Genomic DNA, 20,284 nt, shown 5'->3' with positions numbered 1-20,284 from the left:
TCGCGATTAAACTTTCCCAAAAGTCTTCTTTCTATTGCAGGTAGTACATATGTCGGAACGAGCCGGATCGGACCACTATATCTTATGCCTCCCATAGGAATAATCAAAAAAATAATAGAAAAACTATTGTAACTTTGTAGAAAGTAGGCGTTTTGATTTTTGACAATGTTGACAATGATTGGAATTAAATTGAACAAAAATCGGACGACTTTATTATATAGCTGCCATAGGTAAGGATAGAAAAAATAATGTCAAAATAATACGAAATTTAAATCTTTTGCGATTTGTAAGTTAGTAGGAATGATCTGCAAGGGTATATAAGCTTCGGCTGGCCGAAGCTAGCTTCCTTTCTTGTTTTTATCAACAATTTTGTAACGTTTTTTATTCGTGAAAATAAAATACCGTTTAAAATAAAACAAATCAAGAGAGAACGCTATGGTCCCCGACTGTGACATACCCGTTACTCAGCTAAAGGGAGTGCGAGCGCATTAGAGATATGAAACTTTGATCTGGCATATCTTTTCAACGAATGGTCAGATTTAAAACATTTTGATAGGTTGAAGTAAGCACAACTTTCGTTACTTTCCGTTACTTTCTTTTGCACGAATACAATACACTCTTTTACTCTACGAGTAACGGGTATAATTATTCTCATATAGCATCATGTTGCGCTGTTGGTGCTTGATTTAAAGTTGCTAAACTAAAATAATAATAAATAAATAAAGCAAGTTTCCCATTTTGCAAAAAACAGTTTTCAGCTGGATAGTGTCAGGTAGATGTGCCTCGGAAAAAATAAGAAATACGGAAAAGTTGGTTAATCTCAGCTACCAGGAGGAAGTGTTGGAGTCAATCGATACAACGCTGCAGAAATTTTGATCTGTGGAGGACTTGCCGTCCAAGGCAAAGGGGCATACTGCTGAGCAGCAGCTTTGTGAGCAACACTTTGAGAAAAATACTCAAAGTATTCGTGGAGAAAAGATCCATCTGAGATTTTGTGAATTATGGAACCTAGACAGCACCCTATCTGCAAATTCGGTGTTTAATGCGACTCGGAGAGATTGCGCAAGATTCGTGTCCAAAAGCCGCCAATGTTGTTCAGAATGACTTTTATGTTGACGATTTGTTGACTGCAGACGAAAGAGCTGTCATGCCGCTAACTAACGAACTGTGTAACGAACTGATTTTGTAGGTCTGCTCGTTACGAGATTCGTGCGGCTAGCTCAGAGAAGTTATATGTTCGTCCCACCAAATTTATAGAAGCGTGACCGCCCAGTAGATCAGTGAAAACACACAGAATTCACGGCTCGAATTGGGTTTATTGCGGGTTTGATTACAGCTGGCTCGGTTGGCCTTGGTGTCGCCACTCGTGGTCCTCGGTATCTTCTGGGGATGTTCATCCTGGCACGTCGGTGCGACACCTCGGTGATCGCCTGCCTTGTTCTTGATTCCATGCTCCGATCCTGTTCCTTGACGATGCTCGTCTGTGGTTCGTTGACTCGACGAGTACTCGTAGCGTCTCAGACTCGCGAGGAGATCAGCCGTGCGGGCTTTGGGAAGCGTCACCGTTCTCAGACTAGGAAAAACAGGAGCTGCGTTCTACAGGACAACGCCTCTAGACATACAACCGCCTGTCCCTGGCTCTGTCCCGGATGATCCCACTAGGGTCTGGCTCGGATCGCGCTGACAGTCTAGGTGACACCTGGAATTTGCCTAGAGCTCCACCTTGCTTTTACGCCTAGTGTAAACGAACGTTCCACCCTAGCCCACCCTCTTGCTTATGCTCTGCTCCTGGATGTGCTGGTTGTGAGGCTAGCTGTAGCGTGGTTTCTGGTACTTGGGTCTCTGTTGGGTCTCTCTAGGACAGCGCCTTGAAACGACTGCTCGCCCTTTATGGCTGGTCGCGCCAGGACCTGTTCGATTCCCACTTGATGGACTGGGCTGACGCCGGGACACGCCACTGCTCGATTCGGATAGACACGCCAGGCGTAATGCGAGAACTTAGTCGTACCAGGAGTAGGAACAGTTCGCCTTGACTTAGCCGTGTTATGCCCTCTGGACCTCAGCTACCTCAGTCTCAGTTCGGAGATTTCAGTGATCCAATCCCGAACGTCTCGACGTAGCGATTTTGCTCCTTGTAGGATCCCACGGCGCTGCTTCCGACGACTTGACTTGTGTTTTTCAATTGTAGATTACTTGGCACTGGTTGACTGACTTATTTACTTTGATATCTGGACTGATCTTGACTCCTCGTGATCGAATGATCCAGCTGCCAGCGCCTGGTGGCTTTATATAGGGCCTCCGGGAACCGATATTTCCCTTTTGTGCTCTGCCCGCGGCATCTCTCCAATCCAGGTCCAAAGTCCGCGGTTTCTGTTTGACCCACTTGCGCTTCACGCATTTTGCTGCCGTCCCGCTGATTTCAATGGTGCATGTGGCACGCCTGTGTGCCGCTCCGTTGCTGAGATGTGGCATTTGACCTTCTTGACCAAAGTCCGGTGCAGTTCCGTTAGATTCAAGAGTTATTGGAAAAAGCAATTTGGCGACTTTTCCCCATGAAAGCAAACCCAGCGGATATCGTGTCTCATGGATGTGACGTTGAGGAACTCTAAGCTTCCAATCTGCTGGGCCGTCGTTTTTGCTCGACGCAGAAAACGATTGGCCGGCAAATCGACACTTCGATGCTGATGTCGTGTCATTGGAATTTCCCAAATCCGCATTAGCGCTTGTGGTAAGAGTTCTAAGAGTTTTCGGTTTTTTCAAAGAAGCAAACAAGTTTTGCAGCTCTTTGAAAAAAGTATTATCCAATCAAATTTAATTTTGCGTTTGAGAAAATAGTGGAAGTAATCCAATCTCAATAGTTCAGTGACGACATAGGCAAAATTCGAAAAAACAAACAAGTATCTACGAATACACAGAAGCTAAGCAACTTTGTTCACAGCCACCGTACAAGGCATACGTGGCGTTGTTCGTACGTGTTGTTTAAAGGTTCGTGAGTCGAAGCAACGAACTTTATCTGGAGCAGCTCGGAACTCTCCCCACCAACGTGGAGGCCGTCATTAACTCCAGGCCCCTCGTAGCGATCAGCACTGATCCAAACGACGGCGAAGCCCTAAGCCCAGGCCATCTGCTGATCGGCGGCCCCCTTCTGGTTACAAAACAAATGGCATCAGGAGGTTCCAAACATTGCCGTGGAAGCTCTCTTCTTCGTCGCCGAGGACAATCTTCCGCCGGAACAGTGGATGATCGGGCGTGTCGTGGCGGTGCAGGTCGGCGCTGATGGCAAGGTCCGAGTGACGGACGTGAAGACCAAGGATGGGACCTATCAACGAACGATCCATAGGCTGGCTTCGCCCTCGCGAATTCGCCCTGGCTCTTGCCCCCAGTTAAGATAGGCTTCGAATGGAATAACAAAAATGTATTTAAAGTCAGTTGTTATATGAGAATCACATAGAGCACTCCCCAAAAATTAAACCTTGGCGGAAATTTTTCTTTTTTCTTTTAAAAATAGCATTGGTATCTGTATTTTGTAAATCAATTACATTTCCTTCCAAATTAATTTTTTACACGAAGATATGCTGCTTTCAAACACGAGCAACACATACTATATATCTCAGCAGCATTTTTTTGTGTTCTGTAATATTGCTCTGCCTTGTGTGGAAGTATAAAAAACGTTTTTCACACTTTTTTAATTTCTAACTTGAGTTGTGTTTAACCGATTTCAACAAAAAAAGACTCATTTTACAAAAAAAACAAGCTATTGATCATTACAATCTACCAGCAAATTAATTTGATATGCATTTTTAAAGCTTGCGGCAACGGTGTTTTTTTGGCCGTTTACAGCTGTTAACTGACGCAACAGGGCTGTAATACCCGTTTTTTCCAACGTAAAAAATCGATATAAAATCGAACTATTGATTGATTTTTTTGTTGATGGTCTTTTTAGTTGACTTAAAGATAAAGATAAAGTATCATTAAGTATAAAGTGAGCTGAAATAAACTTGCGCTGCGTAGGAAGCCCAAGAATATGTGTGGGAAATCTCAACCTTCTAGCTTTTTTAGTATCCGAGATCTCAGCGTTCATACAGACAGACAGACGGACATGGCTAGATCGACTCGGCTAGTGCCCTGATCAAGAATATATATACTTTATGGGGTCGGAAACGCTTCCTTCTCCCTATTGCATACTTTTCATGAATACAATATACCCTTTTACTCTACGAGTAACGGGTACAAATACTTCATTACAACCAACTCGATGGTTATGTTTTCAATCGTTTTTTTTTTCTTAAAAATTGTTTAAAATATTTTGAGTATGGGAAACTACATATATCTTATTGATCCAACTTTTTGGCGAACATACAAATGCTTTGGCTTCCTCACAAACTAAGAATTCAAAGTGAACAACAAACATTGTCAAACATTTTCCCCAAACAGCTTCAACATCCATATTTTGAGCCAAAAAAATTAATGTGTTTAAGCTTAACTTCTAAAGTGGTTGTAATTTCAAAATTTGGATTTTGCCGAATTTTAGGTTTTGAAAAGGCCTAATTAATCGATTTAAAAAATCCAAGCCGCTGCTAAGTTTAAATTTGTTTTTTTTTTAAGTTGAAATTTGTTTTGCATTTTAAAAACTGAAACTGCTGCTCCGATTTTTGAGCAATAGTCAGTTCTGTGGAACAAATTCTTATATTTTATTTTTTAAAAAGTATATTTTTATTTTGTGGTGGAATTAAGAGCCCCATTTAATTTCCACAATGGAAGAAAATAGAAAATTACTACAAATTCTGTAAGCAAAGCCAAAATGTTTTCAACTTAATTAATTACACTATGCAACATCAAAAATGTACCTCAATGAATGCTATATTTTGGAATTCGTTGCAAATTCCCAAGTTAAAATGCATTTTCCAAAAAGTTTCCCGACGCAAGGATTCTTAGCACAAGGACCTCAAAGTTCGAATAAAGCTGAAATTGGCCAACTTTCCGGATTTGATTTTTAATGTTTAAAAGATACACTCTTTACCTCTCAAATAACACACTTAGAATAATTTTTAGATTTTGTTTAAGGGAGAAACCAGGGATCGTAATTATTATCATTATACCCTTGCAGAGGGTATTATGATTTCAGTCAGAAGTTTGCAACGCAGTGAAGGAGACGTTTCCGACGGCATAGCGTCATATCTCCGCGCGACATATCTCCGCCCATCTGCGAACGACATATCTCCGCGCTGAGATATGACGTTTAAAAGCGACATATCTCAGCGCGAAAATATTTCGCTTTTAAACGTCACATCTGCGCGCGGAGATATGTCGTTTTAAAGAGGGCGAAGATATGCCGTTTTTAAACGTCATATCTCCGCGTTGAATAACGGGGGAGATATGTCGTTTTTAAACGTCATATCTCCGCCCTTCTGCAAACGACATATCTCCGCGCGGAGGTATGACGTTTGAAAAATAAATATTTTACCTCCATGTACACTAGTCGGAATAATTATTTTGACAGATTTGAATGTTAACTGTAGTCACATTTTGAACTTTTAATATACATTTTTCCTTGTATTTTTTATGATTTTTTGAATGGAACGATCTTAGTAAAACTTCTTAATTAAAAATGTAATAAAAACAAACCTAATATAGTTTTAAAATCACTAAAAAATTGTTTTCAATATTAAAAAATAATTGAAATATTTATAGCTTTTTTTATTAAAAGCTTATTAGATTTGTTATTTTTAAAAAAGATTTTTACTTTAAGAAACTGTCAAAATACTTTTAACTTTAATTTGTTTCATTCAGAAATTGTGAAAACCTTCCAAGCACATCATATAAGTATCCAATAAGAATGAGTGAGAAGGACTACTCAATGCGACGCGTCGCGTCGTGCTTTCATGAAAGAAATCATAGGGCTTTTTTCAAAAAATTCAAAACCTCAAAAAATAATTCACTGTAGAGCAGCGATCTGTAAATTACTCACACAAATATAAAACAGAAGGTTATTGTGTGTGTTTGCCGACCACTTCTTTATTGTGAACTATTTCATTTACTATTCTATGTACGAATGTACATACATATGTATGTATGTATTACTCACTCAGCCAGAACATCATTAAACACTTGTTTTATGTCCAAATTTGTATTATCTTGGCATTTTTGTTTAATTTCTGATACCGCACCGGTTTTGGATATTTCGCGACTCTGGGACGGATGATTATGCACTATATTATTAGCTTTAGAAAAAGCACGTGTTTTATCTGAACTTAAATATAGTCTGGCTTTGCAGCCGTCCACGCGTCAGACGTATGCTATATCACCGAGCTTCAATATTTCATTTTTCCAAATAAATGCTCATCACAAATCGAAACTAAAAGTTGTGAGCCCTTACGGCTTCCTTCCCGAATTTCAAATTAAATGTTCTCCAATTCCATTATTAGGTCAACTCCTCGCTGTGAACTTACGAAGTCAAATGACTTCTGTGTACACAGCACTTAATAGAAGAAGAATAGGTAAAATGCAATTTTGGCGCGTGCCACATCACTTCTCTCTTCTTATAGTAGAGTGGTACAAAACATTTAGATTCCCAAACATCGGAAATATAATTATATTTATTTTTGTATTTAATAGTAACTTTTAAAATTATTATAATATATTTATGTTTTTTCATAATGTTCAATATATTTGTATTTGAACTTGATTTTATCCAATAATGATTTTTAATTTGCATTTTTCCCACTGTTTCACACATAGGACATAAAACTCAAAAGGGAATGTGAGAAAATATATATATGTATGTGAATGTATGTACTTTTGAGTATGTGGAACAAAAAATTTGCGCTCTACAATTTATCCTGATTTTACATGCACGAATATGAATATGTACATATTAAAATGAGTATATAAATATGTATCTACATATAAAAAAAACAACTTTGTAGTTATTAAAAATTTGCGGGGAGATATGTCGTTTTGAAACGACAGAGCTCCGCCCTTCTACAAACGCCTTATCTCCGCGCGGAGATAAGTCGTTTAAAAACGAAATATCTCCGCGCGAAAATATTTGGTTTTTAAACGTCACATCTCCGCGCGGAGATATGTCGTTTGCAGAAGGGCGGAGATATGACGTTTAAAAAAGACATATCTCCGCGTTGATTAACGGGGGAAATATGTCGTTTTTAAATGTCATATCTCCGCCAAATAAATCGCGATATATTTCCGCCGACGAAATGCACTGGGCGGAGATATGACGGCGGAGATGTGTCGTTATCCCCTGAGATATGACGTTTAAAAGCGACATATCTCAGCGCGAAAATATTTCGCTTTTAAACGTCACATCTGCGCGCGGAGATATGTCGTTTTAAAGAGGGCGAAGATATGCCGTTTTTAAACGTCATATCTCCGCGTTGAATAACGGGGGAGATATGTCGTTTTTAAACGTCATATCTCCGCCCTTCTGCAAACGACATATCTCCGCGCGGAGGTATGACGTTTGAAAAATAAATATTTTACCTCCATGTACACTAGTCGGAATAATTATTTTGACAGATTTGAATGTTAACTGTAGTCACATTTTGAACTTTTAATATACATTTTTCCTTGTATTTTTTATGATTTTTTGAATGGAACGATCTTAGTAAAACTTCTGAATTCAAAATGTAATAAAAACAAAACTAATATAGTTTTAAAATCACTAAAAAATTGTTTTCAATATTAAAAAATAATTGAAATATTTATAGCTTTTTTTATTAAAAGCTTATTAGATTTGTTATTTTTAAAAAAGATTTTTACTTTAAGAAACTGTCAAAATACTTTTTACTTTAATTTGTTTCATTCAGAAATTGTGAAAACCTTCCAAGCACATCATATAAGTATCCAATAAGAATGAGTGAGAAGGACTACTCAATGCGACGCGTCGCGTCGTGCTTTCATGAAAGAAATCATAGGGCTTTTTTCAAAAAATTCAAAACCTCAAAAAATAATTCACTGTAGAGCAGCGATCTGTAAATTACTCACACAAATATAAAACAGAAGGTTATTGTGTGTGTTTGCCGACCACTTCTTTATTGTGAACTATTTCATTTACTATTCTATGTACGAATGTACATACATATGTATGTATGTATTACTCACTCAGCCAGAACATCATTAAACACTTGTTTTATGTCCAAATTTGTATTATCTTGGCATTTTTGTTTAATTTCTGATACCGCACCGGTTTTGGATATTTCGCGACTCTGGGACGGATGATTATGCACTATATTATTAGCTTTAGAAAAAGCACGTGTTTTATCTGAACTTAAATATAGTCTGGCTTTGCAGCCGTCCACGCGTCAGACGTATGCTATATCACCGAGCTTCAATATTTCATTTTTCCAAATAAATGCTCATCACAAATCGAAACTAAAAGTTGTGAGCCCTTACGGCTTCCTTCCCGAATTTCAAATTAAATGTTCTCCAATTCCATTATTAGGTCAACTCCTCGCTGTGAACTTACGAAGTCAAATGACTTCTGTGTACACAGCACTTAATAGAAGAAGAATAGGTAAAATGCAATTTTGGCGCGTGCCACATCACTTCTCTCTTCTTATAGTAGAGTGGTACAAAACATTTAGATTCCCAAACATCGGAAATATAATTATATTTATTTTTGTATTTAATAGTAACTTTTAAAATTATTATAATATATTTATGTTTTTTCATAATGTTCAATATATTTGTATTTGAACTTGATTTTATCCAATAATGATTTTTAATTTGCATTTTTCCCACTGTTTCACACATAGGACATAAAACTCAAAAGGGAATGTGAGAAAATATATATATGTATGTGAATGTATGTACTTTTGAGTATGTGGAACAAAAAATTTGCGCTCTACAATTTATCCTGATTTTACATGCACGAATATGAATATGTACATATTAAAATGAGTATATAAATATGTATCTACATATAAAAAAAACAACTTTGTAGTTATTAAAAATTTGCGGGGAGATATGTCGTTTTGAAACGACAGAGCTCCGCCCTTCTACAAACGCCTTATCTCCGCGCGGAGATAAGTCGTTTAAAAACGAAATATCTCCGCGCGAAAATATTTGGTTTTTAAACGTCACATCTCCGCGCGGAGATATGTCGTTTGCAGAAGGGCGGAGATATGACGTTTAAAAAAGACATATCTCCGCGTTGATTAACGGGGGAAATATGTCGTTTTTAAATGTCATATCTCCGCCAAATAAATCGCGATATATTTCCGCCGACGAAATGCACTGGGCGGAGATATGACGGCGGAGATGTGTCGTTATCCCGTTTCCGACCCCATAAAGTATATATATTCTTGATCAGCATCACAAGACGAGTCGATCTAGCCATGTCCGTCTGTCCGTCCGTCTGTCCGTCTGTCCGACCGTCTGTCAGTCTGTCCGTCTGTCTGTTTCTACGCAAACTAGTCTCTCAGTTTTTGAGCTATCGGGACGAAACTTTCGCAAAAGTCTTCTTTCTATTGCAGGTAGTATATATGTCGGAGCCGACCGGATCGGACAACTATATCTTATAGCTCCCATAGGAAGGATCGGAAAAAAAAACTTTAAAAAATTCTAGCGAAATGTAGAAGAAATTTTTTAAATCGGACCATTCATTAAAAAGTTACGGAGGATCAAAGTTTTTATCTTCATCTCCTTCGCACTCCCTTTAGCTGAGTAACGGGTATCTGATAGTCGGGGCACCCGACTATAGCGTTCTCTCTTGTTTTATTATAAAAATTGGAGAATAAGACTTATTTTGAAAAGTTTTATCACATTTTTCAATTTGCCGAGCCAAACTAAGTATGTGGTATTTTTACCATATTTTTTGGGCGCTGTTTGGGCCTTCAATTTTTTGAAACTAATAACACTAATTTGCAGTACCTAGGAGAAACTAATTCTAGAAAACTTAGTCAAAAAACATAAAAGCATACAGCTGCGGTCAAAACAGTAGTAGTGTTTCCGCCCTGTGGTATTAAAACTTTGTTGTTAGTAGAAACCAACCTACTCGAAAGTAGATAATTTGTTTAAATACAAATAAAACTATTAATTTCCTTTCAGCCAATTCTTTCAAGTTTTTTTCAAGTTTAAAATGAATAATTTAAAACATAGCGCAGCTCAACTAGTATTCGGGCGTGTTTTTCTACGCTCGCGATTTCCCTGTGAAAACCTATTCGATTCATCTCAGTTTTTAAACATATTGTCAGTAAAACTGCAATCTTACACAATACGAGCCGTTTGGATTCTTTAAAAAGACAGTAACATAATAACTTGCAAACCAAAATTGGCAACAGAATATATTTGCTAATGCTCTGTTTTGCCAGCGTTACCGCTAAACCTAAAGTTTGTTTTTGTTGTTCTCTCTGTGTTTGCCGCGAACATTCACACAATCGCGCTCTGTTTTGCCAGCGTCACCGCTAAACATAAAGTCTTTTGTTGGTGAAACTGCTCTCTTTGTGCTTGCCACGAACATCTACACGAACTTGCAATCAATGCACTGCGCTTCGATCGGTTCTTCGGCGCTAACTTCGTCTCTCTGGAGTGCTGCTGCCTTTCGCTGCTTTTCGACGCTTACAACCGACTGCTTTCTACTCTTTGCTTTCTCTGCTCTTCGACGCTTACATCCGACTGCTCTTTGTCCTGCTGCTGCTCTGCCCTGCCGCTATTGCCTCTTATACACGCACTCTTGTCTGCTGCACAGTGACCTGATACTCAGCCAAAATGACTATCATTTGCACTGCTAAAAAATGCGAGTATAATAACATTATCAGCGGAGAAACTTTCCTTATATGCTGGCTGTGCGACAACTGCGCTCACGTTAAGTGCGCCGGAGCCGGTTTCAACGGCCGTATTGGGGATTTAATCTCCAAAAAAGTCGGCATCACCTGGTCTTGCACGGCATGCCGTAAGATGACGGATGAAATGCGCACTTTCATGAGGCAAACTAGGACCGGATTTATGGAGGTTCGAAAACTCCTCACCTCTATGAACGACAAATTCCTGGCAGTAGAATCCCTGTTTCTCGGTCTTAAGATTCTAAGTGAATCACCGAAAAAGGAAGATTCCAAATAATCTCCAACTTCCTGCAAACGGGCTGACAACCACGATGCTTTCTACTCCTACTGGTGCTAACAACATGAAACATTCTCCAAACTATCTTACACCGACTCTTCCACCTGTTCATACTACTCCATCTGGATCTTCTGCGGCATCCCCTGGTCATATTCCACCGGAACAAAACCTCGCCACTCCTGGATTGCAGCTGGTTCCTGGCGACTCAGTCTCTGCATCAAGTGCAGTTTCTACTATAAATGATCTGCCTGGCCCAAGACGGCTGGCTCCAGGTCGTTCTAACATCCCTTTGAGTGGTGTTCCAAGTCGAGCAGACCAGAGAAAAAGCGTGGGGACTCCTGCGGTCTCGGGCATCCCTCTAAGTGGGTTCATTCAAAAATCCATATTTGTATCCAGACTCAACCCAGAAGCCACTGCTGAGGATGTGAAAATCTACCTTTGTGATAAACTTCTTGCTCCAGATAACGCTATTTCTGTCTACAAATTTAATTTTAAGCAAAAGCGTAACATATCTTCATTTAAAATTCTTCTTACAGACCATTTGTTCCCTAAATTTCTAAAATTTGGCCAGTGAATACGTTAGTTCACGAGTATCTCCAAAATGTAAAGACTCGGGGCTTCAGTTCAGCTGCTTCAAAAAACTACATAACTTGTCTGTCTTCAGAGCTTTTCGCTTTTCAGAATGTTCATTCCATTGACTTATAGCAGTCAAAATATCTTTAAACAGTACTAACATTTACATAGCTTGCTCTTATATTCCACCTAAATCGGATGTATCTCTGTATTTAATGCACCTTTCTGCAATTGATTTAGTTTCATCTGCATTTGGTGATGAAGATCATTTCATTGTAATGGGTGACTTTAACTTGTCTAACCTGCTTTGGGTGATTCACCGGACTCCAGAGTCAACATGATTTTATCGACAGCCTAACTGATTTGTCCTTGGGTCAGATTAACTTTGTGGAGAACAATAAAGACAGGCTCCTAGATTTAATCTTTGTTAATAACGAGACCCTTACAACTGTGCTCCGTCGCTCACCCTTCTCCACACCAGAAGATCCCTACCACTCAACCTTGTTGTTAAGAGTTGAGATTAACGCTGAAACTCGTAGTACATCGGCCACACGTGTCAAATGTTTTCGCAGAGCCAATTTCAACAGTTTGAGCCAACATTTGGGTGCCATTGATTGGTCATTATTAAAATCATTTTATGATCTAGAGACCGCAGTGTTAACGTTTTATGAGTTCTTGCATTCGTCGATCAACATTTTCGTCCCAGATGTTGTAGCATACAACCTGAAAATACATCTGCTAGGATTTGCCATTCGAGCTGATGGGGGTTGTGTTCACAGGATAGTCGATTCCATTTTACTTCCTGTGATTCGGTATATCTATATCAATATTTGTCTTGATTAAAAAACGGTCAGTAGCAAATTCCACCCAGAACGGATTGACCTTAAAATCTAGAAAAATCACAGTAATTACTAAAATAATTAGGAGCCGCGTAAGGGGTACTTTTTAGAACAAATAACGACTCCAAAGTGCCCCAAAATTCGATTTGTTTTTTTTTTAAATTCTTTCTTTTGCCATTTCTCTGTTATAAATGTTGTTAAAATGGCTTAAAAATGTGATGTTCATAATCTTATGGCATACCCGCAAATAACTGCATTTAAATTTCTTGGAGATTCAGCATCCTTAACCAAGTCCCCAATATTTTCAAATGTGGCTAACCTGATGTGACGTCACGCGTCCCCATATGTTTGTATGTATGTTCTGCTGGCGCATGTATTGTACGTATGTATGTATGTCCTGCTGTCGCACTTTAAGTGTGTCCGCGCAAGGGGAAAATGAAAATACCACAGCCAAAAAAAAATCGATTATATCGCAAATCTTACGTAAACGTTAAATTTTAAAATATCGGTAGACCTTACAGAAATCCCATTAAGCTGAATTTTATAGTCGAAATTTTCCTTAAAATTGCTTCTGTTTTTTTAAATGCTAAAGACCGATCAGCAAACTATTTATTAGTTTTCAAATGTTGAGTTATCGACAAACTTTGGATTTGTAAAAAACACAAACAAACAATGATTTGCTCTGCTATGTACACACACACGCACAAAATAAATAAATCAAACAAACCCACCGGGAAAATTCCTCTGGAAAATAACATATTTTCAAGAGGTTTCTCCATACAAGCGGAAGGGACAAAACCGCATTCACCCCATACATTTCTTCCATCTCTGGTTTCAAAATACACGGGGGTGACACAAAAAGTAAGGGGGAAATGAGGTTTCTATTTGGATCTCTGGCAGAAGAATGCAGGACAAAATCCACTGGTTTTTCGACTTCCCGCATTATAGATTTTCCACACGTACCCAGTTATGTTTTTCAACCGCTTTAGCAAATATTTAATATCTACACGAAAGTTTTCTGTTGTAGCGTGCCGAACGAATAAATTTTAGGTAGCGTACTTATTTAGTCGCATCTAAAATAATTTTTCGTCACAAAAGGTGATATCAGAACTTTTGTACGTTGAAGGTGCGATCGTCACTAGTTTTTTACCTCGTTAAGAGGTGTTTTTATTTGATATCAGAAGTTTTTGTTTGTTTACATTTGCTCTCATAGGAGCTAATATATACATTTAAATTTAAATTGGTCAATCATAATTTGTAAGCCATTGTATTTAAACAAATTAAGTTAAAAAGGCGTTTAAGTATTTCAAAATACCTTTTAAACGAGGTATGGCACATGTCTGTACCTTTAGTAGTGTAGAACTTACAAACTAACGAAATTTAGCCATTTTTAGCTTTTTTCCCGCTAAAGCTTTTTCCAAAAGTCGTAGAACAAAAGATTCCTATATGGAACTCTTAAGTGCAAATTTACTGATTCCATGACCCTAAAATACAGTTCGGATACCCTCACACAAAATTCAATACTCAGGAAGCTTTAGTTGTTCGAGCTGGCAAAAGTGGCTATTTTCGTATAAAAATACCTTTTAAACGTGACTTTTTATACCCTTGTAGAGGGTATTATAATTTCAGTCAGATGTTTGCAACGCAGTGAAGGAGACGTTTCCGACCACATAAAGTATATATATTCTTGATCAGCACCAATAGCCGAGTCTATCTAGCCATGTCCGTCTGTCCGTCTGTCCGTCTGTCCGTCTGTCCGTTTCTATGCGAACTAGTCTCTCAGTTTTAAAGCTATCGCGATGAAACTTTCCCGAAGGTCTTCTTTCTATTGCAGGTAGTACATATGTCGTAGCGAGCCGGATCGGACCACTATATCTTAAGGCTCCCAAACAAATATAAGAAAATTCATTGTAACTTTGTAGGAAGTAGGCGTTTTGATTCTTGACTACTTAAAAACAAAATTGAAATAAATCGAAACGCTGAATCTGGAATCCCTGGAACTGCACCGAGTGAGTATTCTTTTATCTACAAGGGTATATAAGCATCGGCTGGCCGAAGGTAGCTTTCTTTCTTGTTACAGTAATGTGTTATACACCAAAATTTAAGGAATCTCAAGGGCTATACAGTTTATAGTTTTCAAGAAAATCGTTAGAGCCGTTTTTGAGAAAAATAAAAAAAAGCTAAAAAAGTTTTAAAAAATTGTCTTTTTGTTCATATCTTTTTAATTATTACATTTACACAAATTGCATATAGAAGGCGTTTATAGCATTTAAAAATACCTTTCAAACAAGATGCAGCACAAGTCTGTAGCTTTAGTAGTAAAGAAGTTACTGCTTTTAGCTATTTATAGCTGTTTTCCCGCTAAACTAGCGAGTTTTTCCAAAAGTGGTAGAACAAAAGTTTTTTATATCGATGTGATGAACGTCATATTAAATTTTCAAAACTTAAGAAACATGTTTTGGACAAACTGACAAACTGACAAACAGAATTAAATTTTCATTTTGGGAAGAAGAAGGAAATCTTATTTTGGCTATAACTTTTGAACGGAGCGTCGGATTTTGACAAATGACCCCTCATTCGACGGGTATTTTCAAAAGGAATACAACTAAAACATTGCGAGGGGCATTTCTCCCCACCGGCCCCAACAGCTCCAAATTTCGAAATTTTCACTTTTTTACTTTCACCGCTCTCTCTCCCAAGCCAATTGATTTTCTTAAAGTCTTGGTATGCAATCCTTTAAGTTTTTGCAATACCTTTCGATTGGTGTATTACTCATTACAATCGGACTATCACAGCAGATTTTCAATTTTGCGGCTATATAATAGTAGTCGCCTTCGCACACTCTCCTGGTGCGCTTCGTCACTACATGGACTGCCGTCCATAGTGATTTCTTGTTCGGGGGTGTCACAGAAATTATTTCCAACCGAAATCCGTTAAAGTTCTTACGTGCATCAATGCAAAATCCAACCGTCTTCGGTTGGAAGAGATTTCTGTGACACCCCTGGTTATATTTTTTAACCCTTGCAGAGGGTGTTGTAATTTCAGTCAGAAGTTTGCAACGCAGTAAAGGAGACGTTTCCGACCATATCTATATCAATATTTGTCTTGATTAAAAAACGGTCAGTAGAAAATTACACCCAGAACGGATTGACCTAAAAATCTAGAAAAATCACAGTAATTACTAAAATAATTAGGAGCCGCGTAAAGGGTACTTTTTAGAACAAAAAACGACCCCAAAGTGCCCCAAAATTCGATTTGTTTTTTTTTAATTCTTTCTTTTGCCATTTCTCTGTTATAAATGTTGTTAAAATTGTTTAAAAATGTGATGTTCATAATCTTATGGCATACCCGCAAATAACTGCATTTAAATTTCTTGGAGATTCAGCACCCTTAACCAAGTCCCCAATATTTTCAAATTTGGCTAACCTGATGTGACGTCACGCGTCCCCATATGTTTGTATGTATGTTCTGCTGGCGCATGTATGTATGTACATATGTATGTTCTGCTGTCGCAATTTAAGTGTGACCGCGCAAAGGGAAAATGAAAATAACACAGCCAAAAAAAATCGATTATATCGCAAATCTTTTCTTTTGCGCCTTTTTCTTAAGTAAACGTTAAATTTTAAAATATCGGTAGACCTTACAGAAATCCCATTAAGCTGAATTTTACAGTCGAAACTTTCCTTAAAATTGCTTCTGTTTTTTTAAATGCAAAAGACCGATCAGCAAACTATTTATTAGTTTTCAAATGTTGAGTTATCGACAAACTTTGGATTTGTAAAAAACAAAAACAAGCAATGACTTGCTCTGCTATGTACACATACACACACAAAATAAATATATCAAAAAAATGCGTATTTTACACACACAGCCATTAGATACATATGTATATGCGTGTGTACGTTTGTGTGTGTGCATTGCAGCTGACTAAGGAATTGAGATTCGCTCAAATTCAAATTCAAGATAATACTGATATCCTTTTGCTAAAAGAATATTTCATTTACATTTCCACAACATACTTACATAAGACATTTTGTAACCGATTTTTGTGAACTAAAATTCAAATCGCATTGATAATATTAAAATAACATTAAATATTCAAACCAATTGATTCTCTTGCTCTTTATTACACGTGCTCATATTGTTTAAACAAATTCAAATGTTTAAACAATTTGATTCACGGCTTCCCCGCCCACCTGCCTTCCCTATTATTAATATAATTCTAATCAAGGTGAAAAATTAATGTGAAAACAAAAATACTGAAACAAAATATCAATGATAAAATGCAGTAATTTGGAATTGCCTTTCTTGATGTCTTTTCTTAAATTAGTCAAATACATAAAGCAAAACATTGCTCCGCATATTTGTTTCCCTTAGCAAATTCGCCAAGAGTATTTGGTTTGTAATAGTTTGAATAAATAGTTTAAAAATTGCATCTTTAAAAAACAAAAAATAGAAATAGAAAATGTAGAACGAGGTAGCAAGGCCAATATCAACAGGATTTGTTTTAAGGGACCGATGAAATAAAAACAAGAGAGAACGTTATAGTCGGGTGCCCCGACTATCAGATACCCGTTACTCAGGTAAAGGGAGTGCGAGGGAGATGGAGATAGAAAACGTTGATCACGCATAACTTTTTAACGAATGGTCCGATTTAAAAAATTTCGATAGGTATTGATAAACACAACAAGAGAGAACGCTATAGTCGTGTGCCCCGACTATCAGATACCCGTTACTCAGCTAAAGGGAGTGCGAAAGAGATGGAGAAAAACTTTGATCCGCCGTAACTTTTTAACGAATGGTCCGATTTAAAAAATTTCTTCTACATTTCGATAGGTATTGATAAACACAATAAAACTGCATTTTTACTTTTCCAAAATATTGAAATTTTTAAAATCGTATATATGCGATTGTGGGCGTTAGAGGGGGCGTGGCACCCTTTTGAAACAAACTTGCGCTGCGTAGGAACTCCTAGAATCTGCATGCAAAATGTCAATCTTCTAGCTTTTATAGTTTCCGAGATCTCAGCGTTCATACGGACAGACGGACAGACAGACAGACGGACAGACGGACAGACGGACATGGCTAGATCGACTCGGCTAGTGATCCTGATCAAGAATATATATACTTTATGGGGTCGGAAACGCTTCCTTCTACCTGTTACATACTTTTGCACGAATACAATATACCCTTTTACTCTACGAGTAACGGGTATAATAAAACTGCATTTTTACTTTTCCAAAATATTAAAATTTTTAAAATCGTATATAAGCGATTGTGGGCGTTAGAGGGGGCGTGGCACCATTTTGGAACAAACTTGCGCTGCGTAGGAACTCCTAAAATCTGCAAGCAAAATGCCAATCTTCTAGCTTTTATAGTTTCTGAGATCTCAGCGTTCATACAGACAGACAGACGAACAGACGGACAGACGGACAGACAGACGGACAGACGGACAGACGGACAGACGGACATGGCTAGATCGACTCGGCTAGTGATCCTGATCAAGAATATATATACTTTATGGGGTCGGAAACGCTTCCTTCTCCCTGTTACATACTTTTGCACAAATACAATATACCCTTTTACTCTACGAGTAACGGGTATAATAAGCCTAAAATTATCCTATCTCTGGCATTCATTTTTTTAAAATAAGAATTGGAGACATTAATTTTTTGTTTAACTGTCGAAGGATAAACATCCCATCACATTTTGAAGCGGTTGTAACATTTTAAGGCAAACTTAAATTAAAAATATTTCCTCAAATTTTTTAAATCTTAATTAAATATATCAGCTGGATCAAATATTAATCGACATATCTGGCCGACAACCCAACGGCCACACTGTTGCAAAGCGATCCTCAAGAGGAGAGGAAGATTTTTTAAAGCTCTTGATTTACTATTAATTTGTGACTTGATTTAACCAATAAAAATACATCGAAGTACAAACAACCGCTGTTGAAAGCTTCTATTAAAGGGTCGGCTGTAACATTCTTTAAAAAATCTTGTTATTCGCGTCAGAACGATTAAGTTCCGCGTGTGCAAAGAAACACCCTAAGTGGCTGCGTCTGAACAATAAAGTTCCGTAGTATTAAAATTAAAAAACAATTTAGTTTCAATCGCGTGTTAACTAATAATTAGTGCTCAGCTGCGTCTATTAGAACAAGAAAGTTCCGCAGTCCCGTACACTAACTTTACTTTTACCGCAAACCTCAAATTAACTGCGTCATTTACGATCAGTGAGTACACATCAAGCGCAGACAGAAGCTGGCAAATAAATTTTGCGAAGACGCTCTGCGTATTGGTATTAGTCAGGGACCGTAAATAATCATTATTTGGGATTTTTATTTTAAAAGGCCTACTGAGGTTTTTACAAGTTTTAATAAACAATTTAACTGGTTTTTATGCACTTTATAGACGTGAACAAATAACAGTTAATTTGCTTTCCAGATTTGTTGAAATGCATATACTTTGTGGACAAGAGTAAAAAGAACGTTATTTTTGACGTTTAAAACAAAATATCACAGTAGTCTTTTTAAAATAAAAATCTCAAATAATGATTATTTACGGTCCCTGGTATTAGTGATTTGTGACAAAACCAACAAGAACAAAACTAAAATCTGATTACACGGTTTGCCTCTCTGCCAAATAAGGCTGTGAGTAGGGGCATAGCTTGCTGAAGCAAATAAATTTTACCCCAACGGGCAGAGAAGCTTACAACCGAAATCAAATTGGCGAATACGTAAAAATGGTTCCACTCGGAGATGATAATTCAACGTGCGGTTCTTGCAAAAAAGATGCAACCGGAAAAGACATAGTATGGGTTCAATGTACGTCAGAACGATTAAGTTCCGCGTGTGCAAAGAAGCACCCTAAGTGGCTGCGTCTGAACAATAAAGTTCCGTAGTATTAATATTAAAAAACAATTTAGTTTCAATCGCGTCTTAACTAATAATTAGTGCTCAGCTGCGTCTATTAGAACAAGAAAGTTCCGCAGTCCCGTACACTAACTTTACATTTACCGCAAACCTCAAATTAACTGCGTCATTTACGATCAGTGAGTACACATCAAGCGCAGACAGAAGCTGGCAAATAAATTTTGCGAAGACGCTCTGCGTATTGGTGTTAGTGATTTGTGACAAAACCAACAAGAACAAAACTAAAATCTGATTACACGGTTTGCCTCTCTGCCAAATAAGGCTGTGAGTAGGGGCATAGCTTGCTGAAGCAAATAAATTTTCCCCCAACGGGCAGAGAAGCTTACAGCCGAAATCAAATTGGCGAATACGTAAAAATGATTCCACGCGGAGATGATAATTCAACGTGCGGTTCTTGCAAAAAAGATGCAACCGGAAAAGACATAATATGGGTTCAATGTAATAATTGCAAAACTTGGTACCATTTCTCTTGTGTGCGTGAAGAAAGTGATCATAACATTAAAGGCTGGGCCTGCCCTCCTTGCGAAAAAATTGCTACAACACAGCAAGGCGCCGCCGCGCAGGGATTGGAAAATGCTCCATTACCTCTCGAAAAGGACAAGCTGGACTCTACGCAGACTAATAGAAAACCCCTACCCAATGCTTTACAGCAAATAAATATAGCCGAAGTTGAGCTTCCGAAAATAAGTCTGCAAGAAACACCCGGTATAAATATATCAACTAACATTCTTATGTTACAGATGCTAGAGGAGAAACGAGAAGCTGAGCAGAGATATATTGAACAAAAATACAATATTTTGTCGCACCAACGGGATTCCAACATGGCATGGACACCCACAACAATGGGCCCCAGCAGCGCTCA

General features: G+C 37.9%; 1 protein-coding gene across 3 annotated transcripts in view; it reads right to left on the bottom strand.

Moving 5' to 3' along the window:
- Dbp80 (putative ATP-dependent RNA helicase Dbp80) overlaps nucleotides 1–20,284 on the bottom strand; it is a 254,168-nt gene that overhangs the window by 48,613 nt on the left and 185,271 nt on the right. The window lies entirely within an intron of this gene.

This window comes from Drosophila takahashii, chromosome 3R (assembly GCF_030179915.1).
Source record: "Drosophila takahashii strain IR98-3 E-12201 chromosome 3R, DtakHiC1v2, whole genome shotgun sequence".
NCBI classification, from domain to species: domain Eukaryota; kingdom Metazoa; phylum Arthropoda; class Insecta; order Diptera; family Drosophilidae; genus Drosophila; species Drosophila takahashii.
This window is presented reverse-complemented; position numbering and strand designations above follow the sequence as displayed.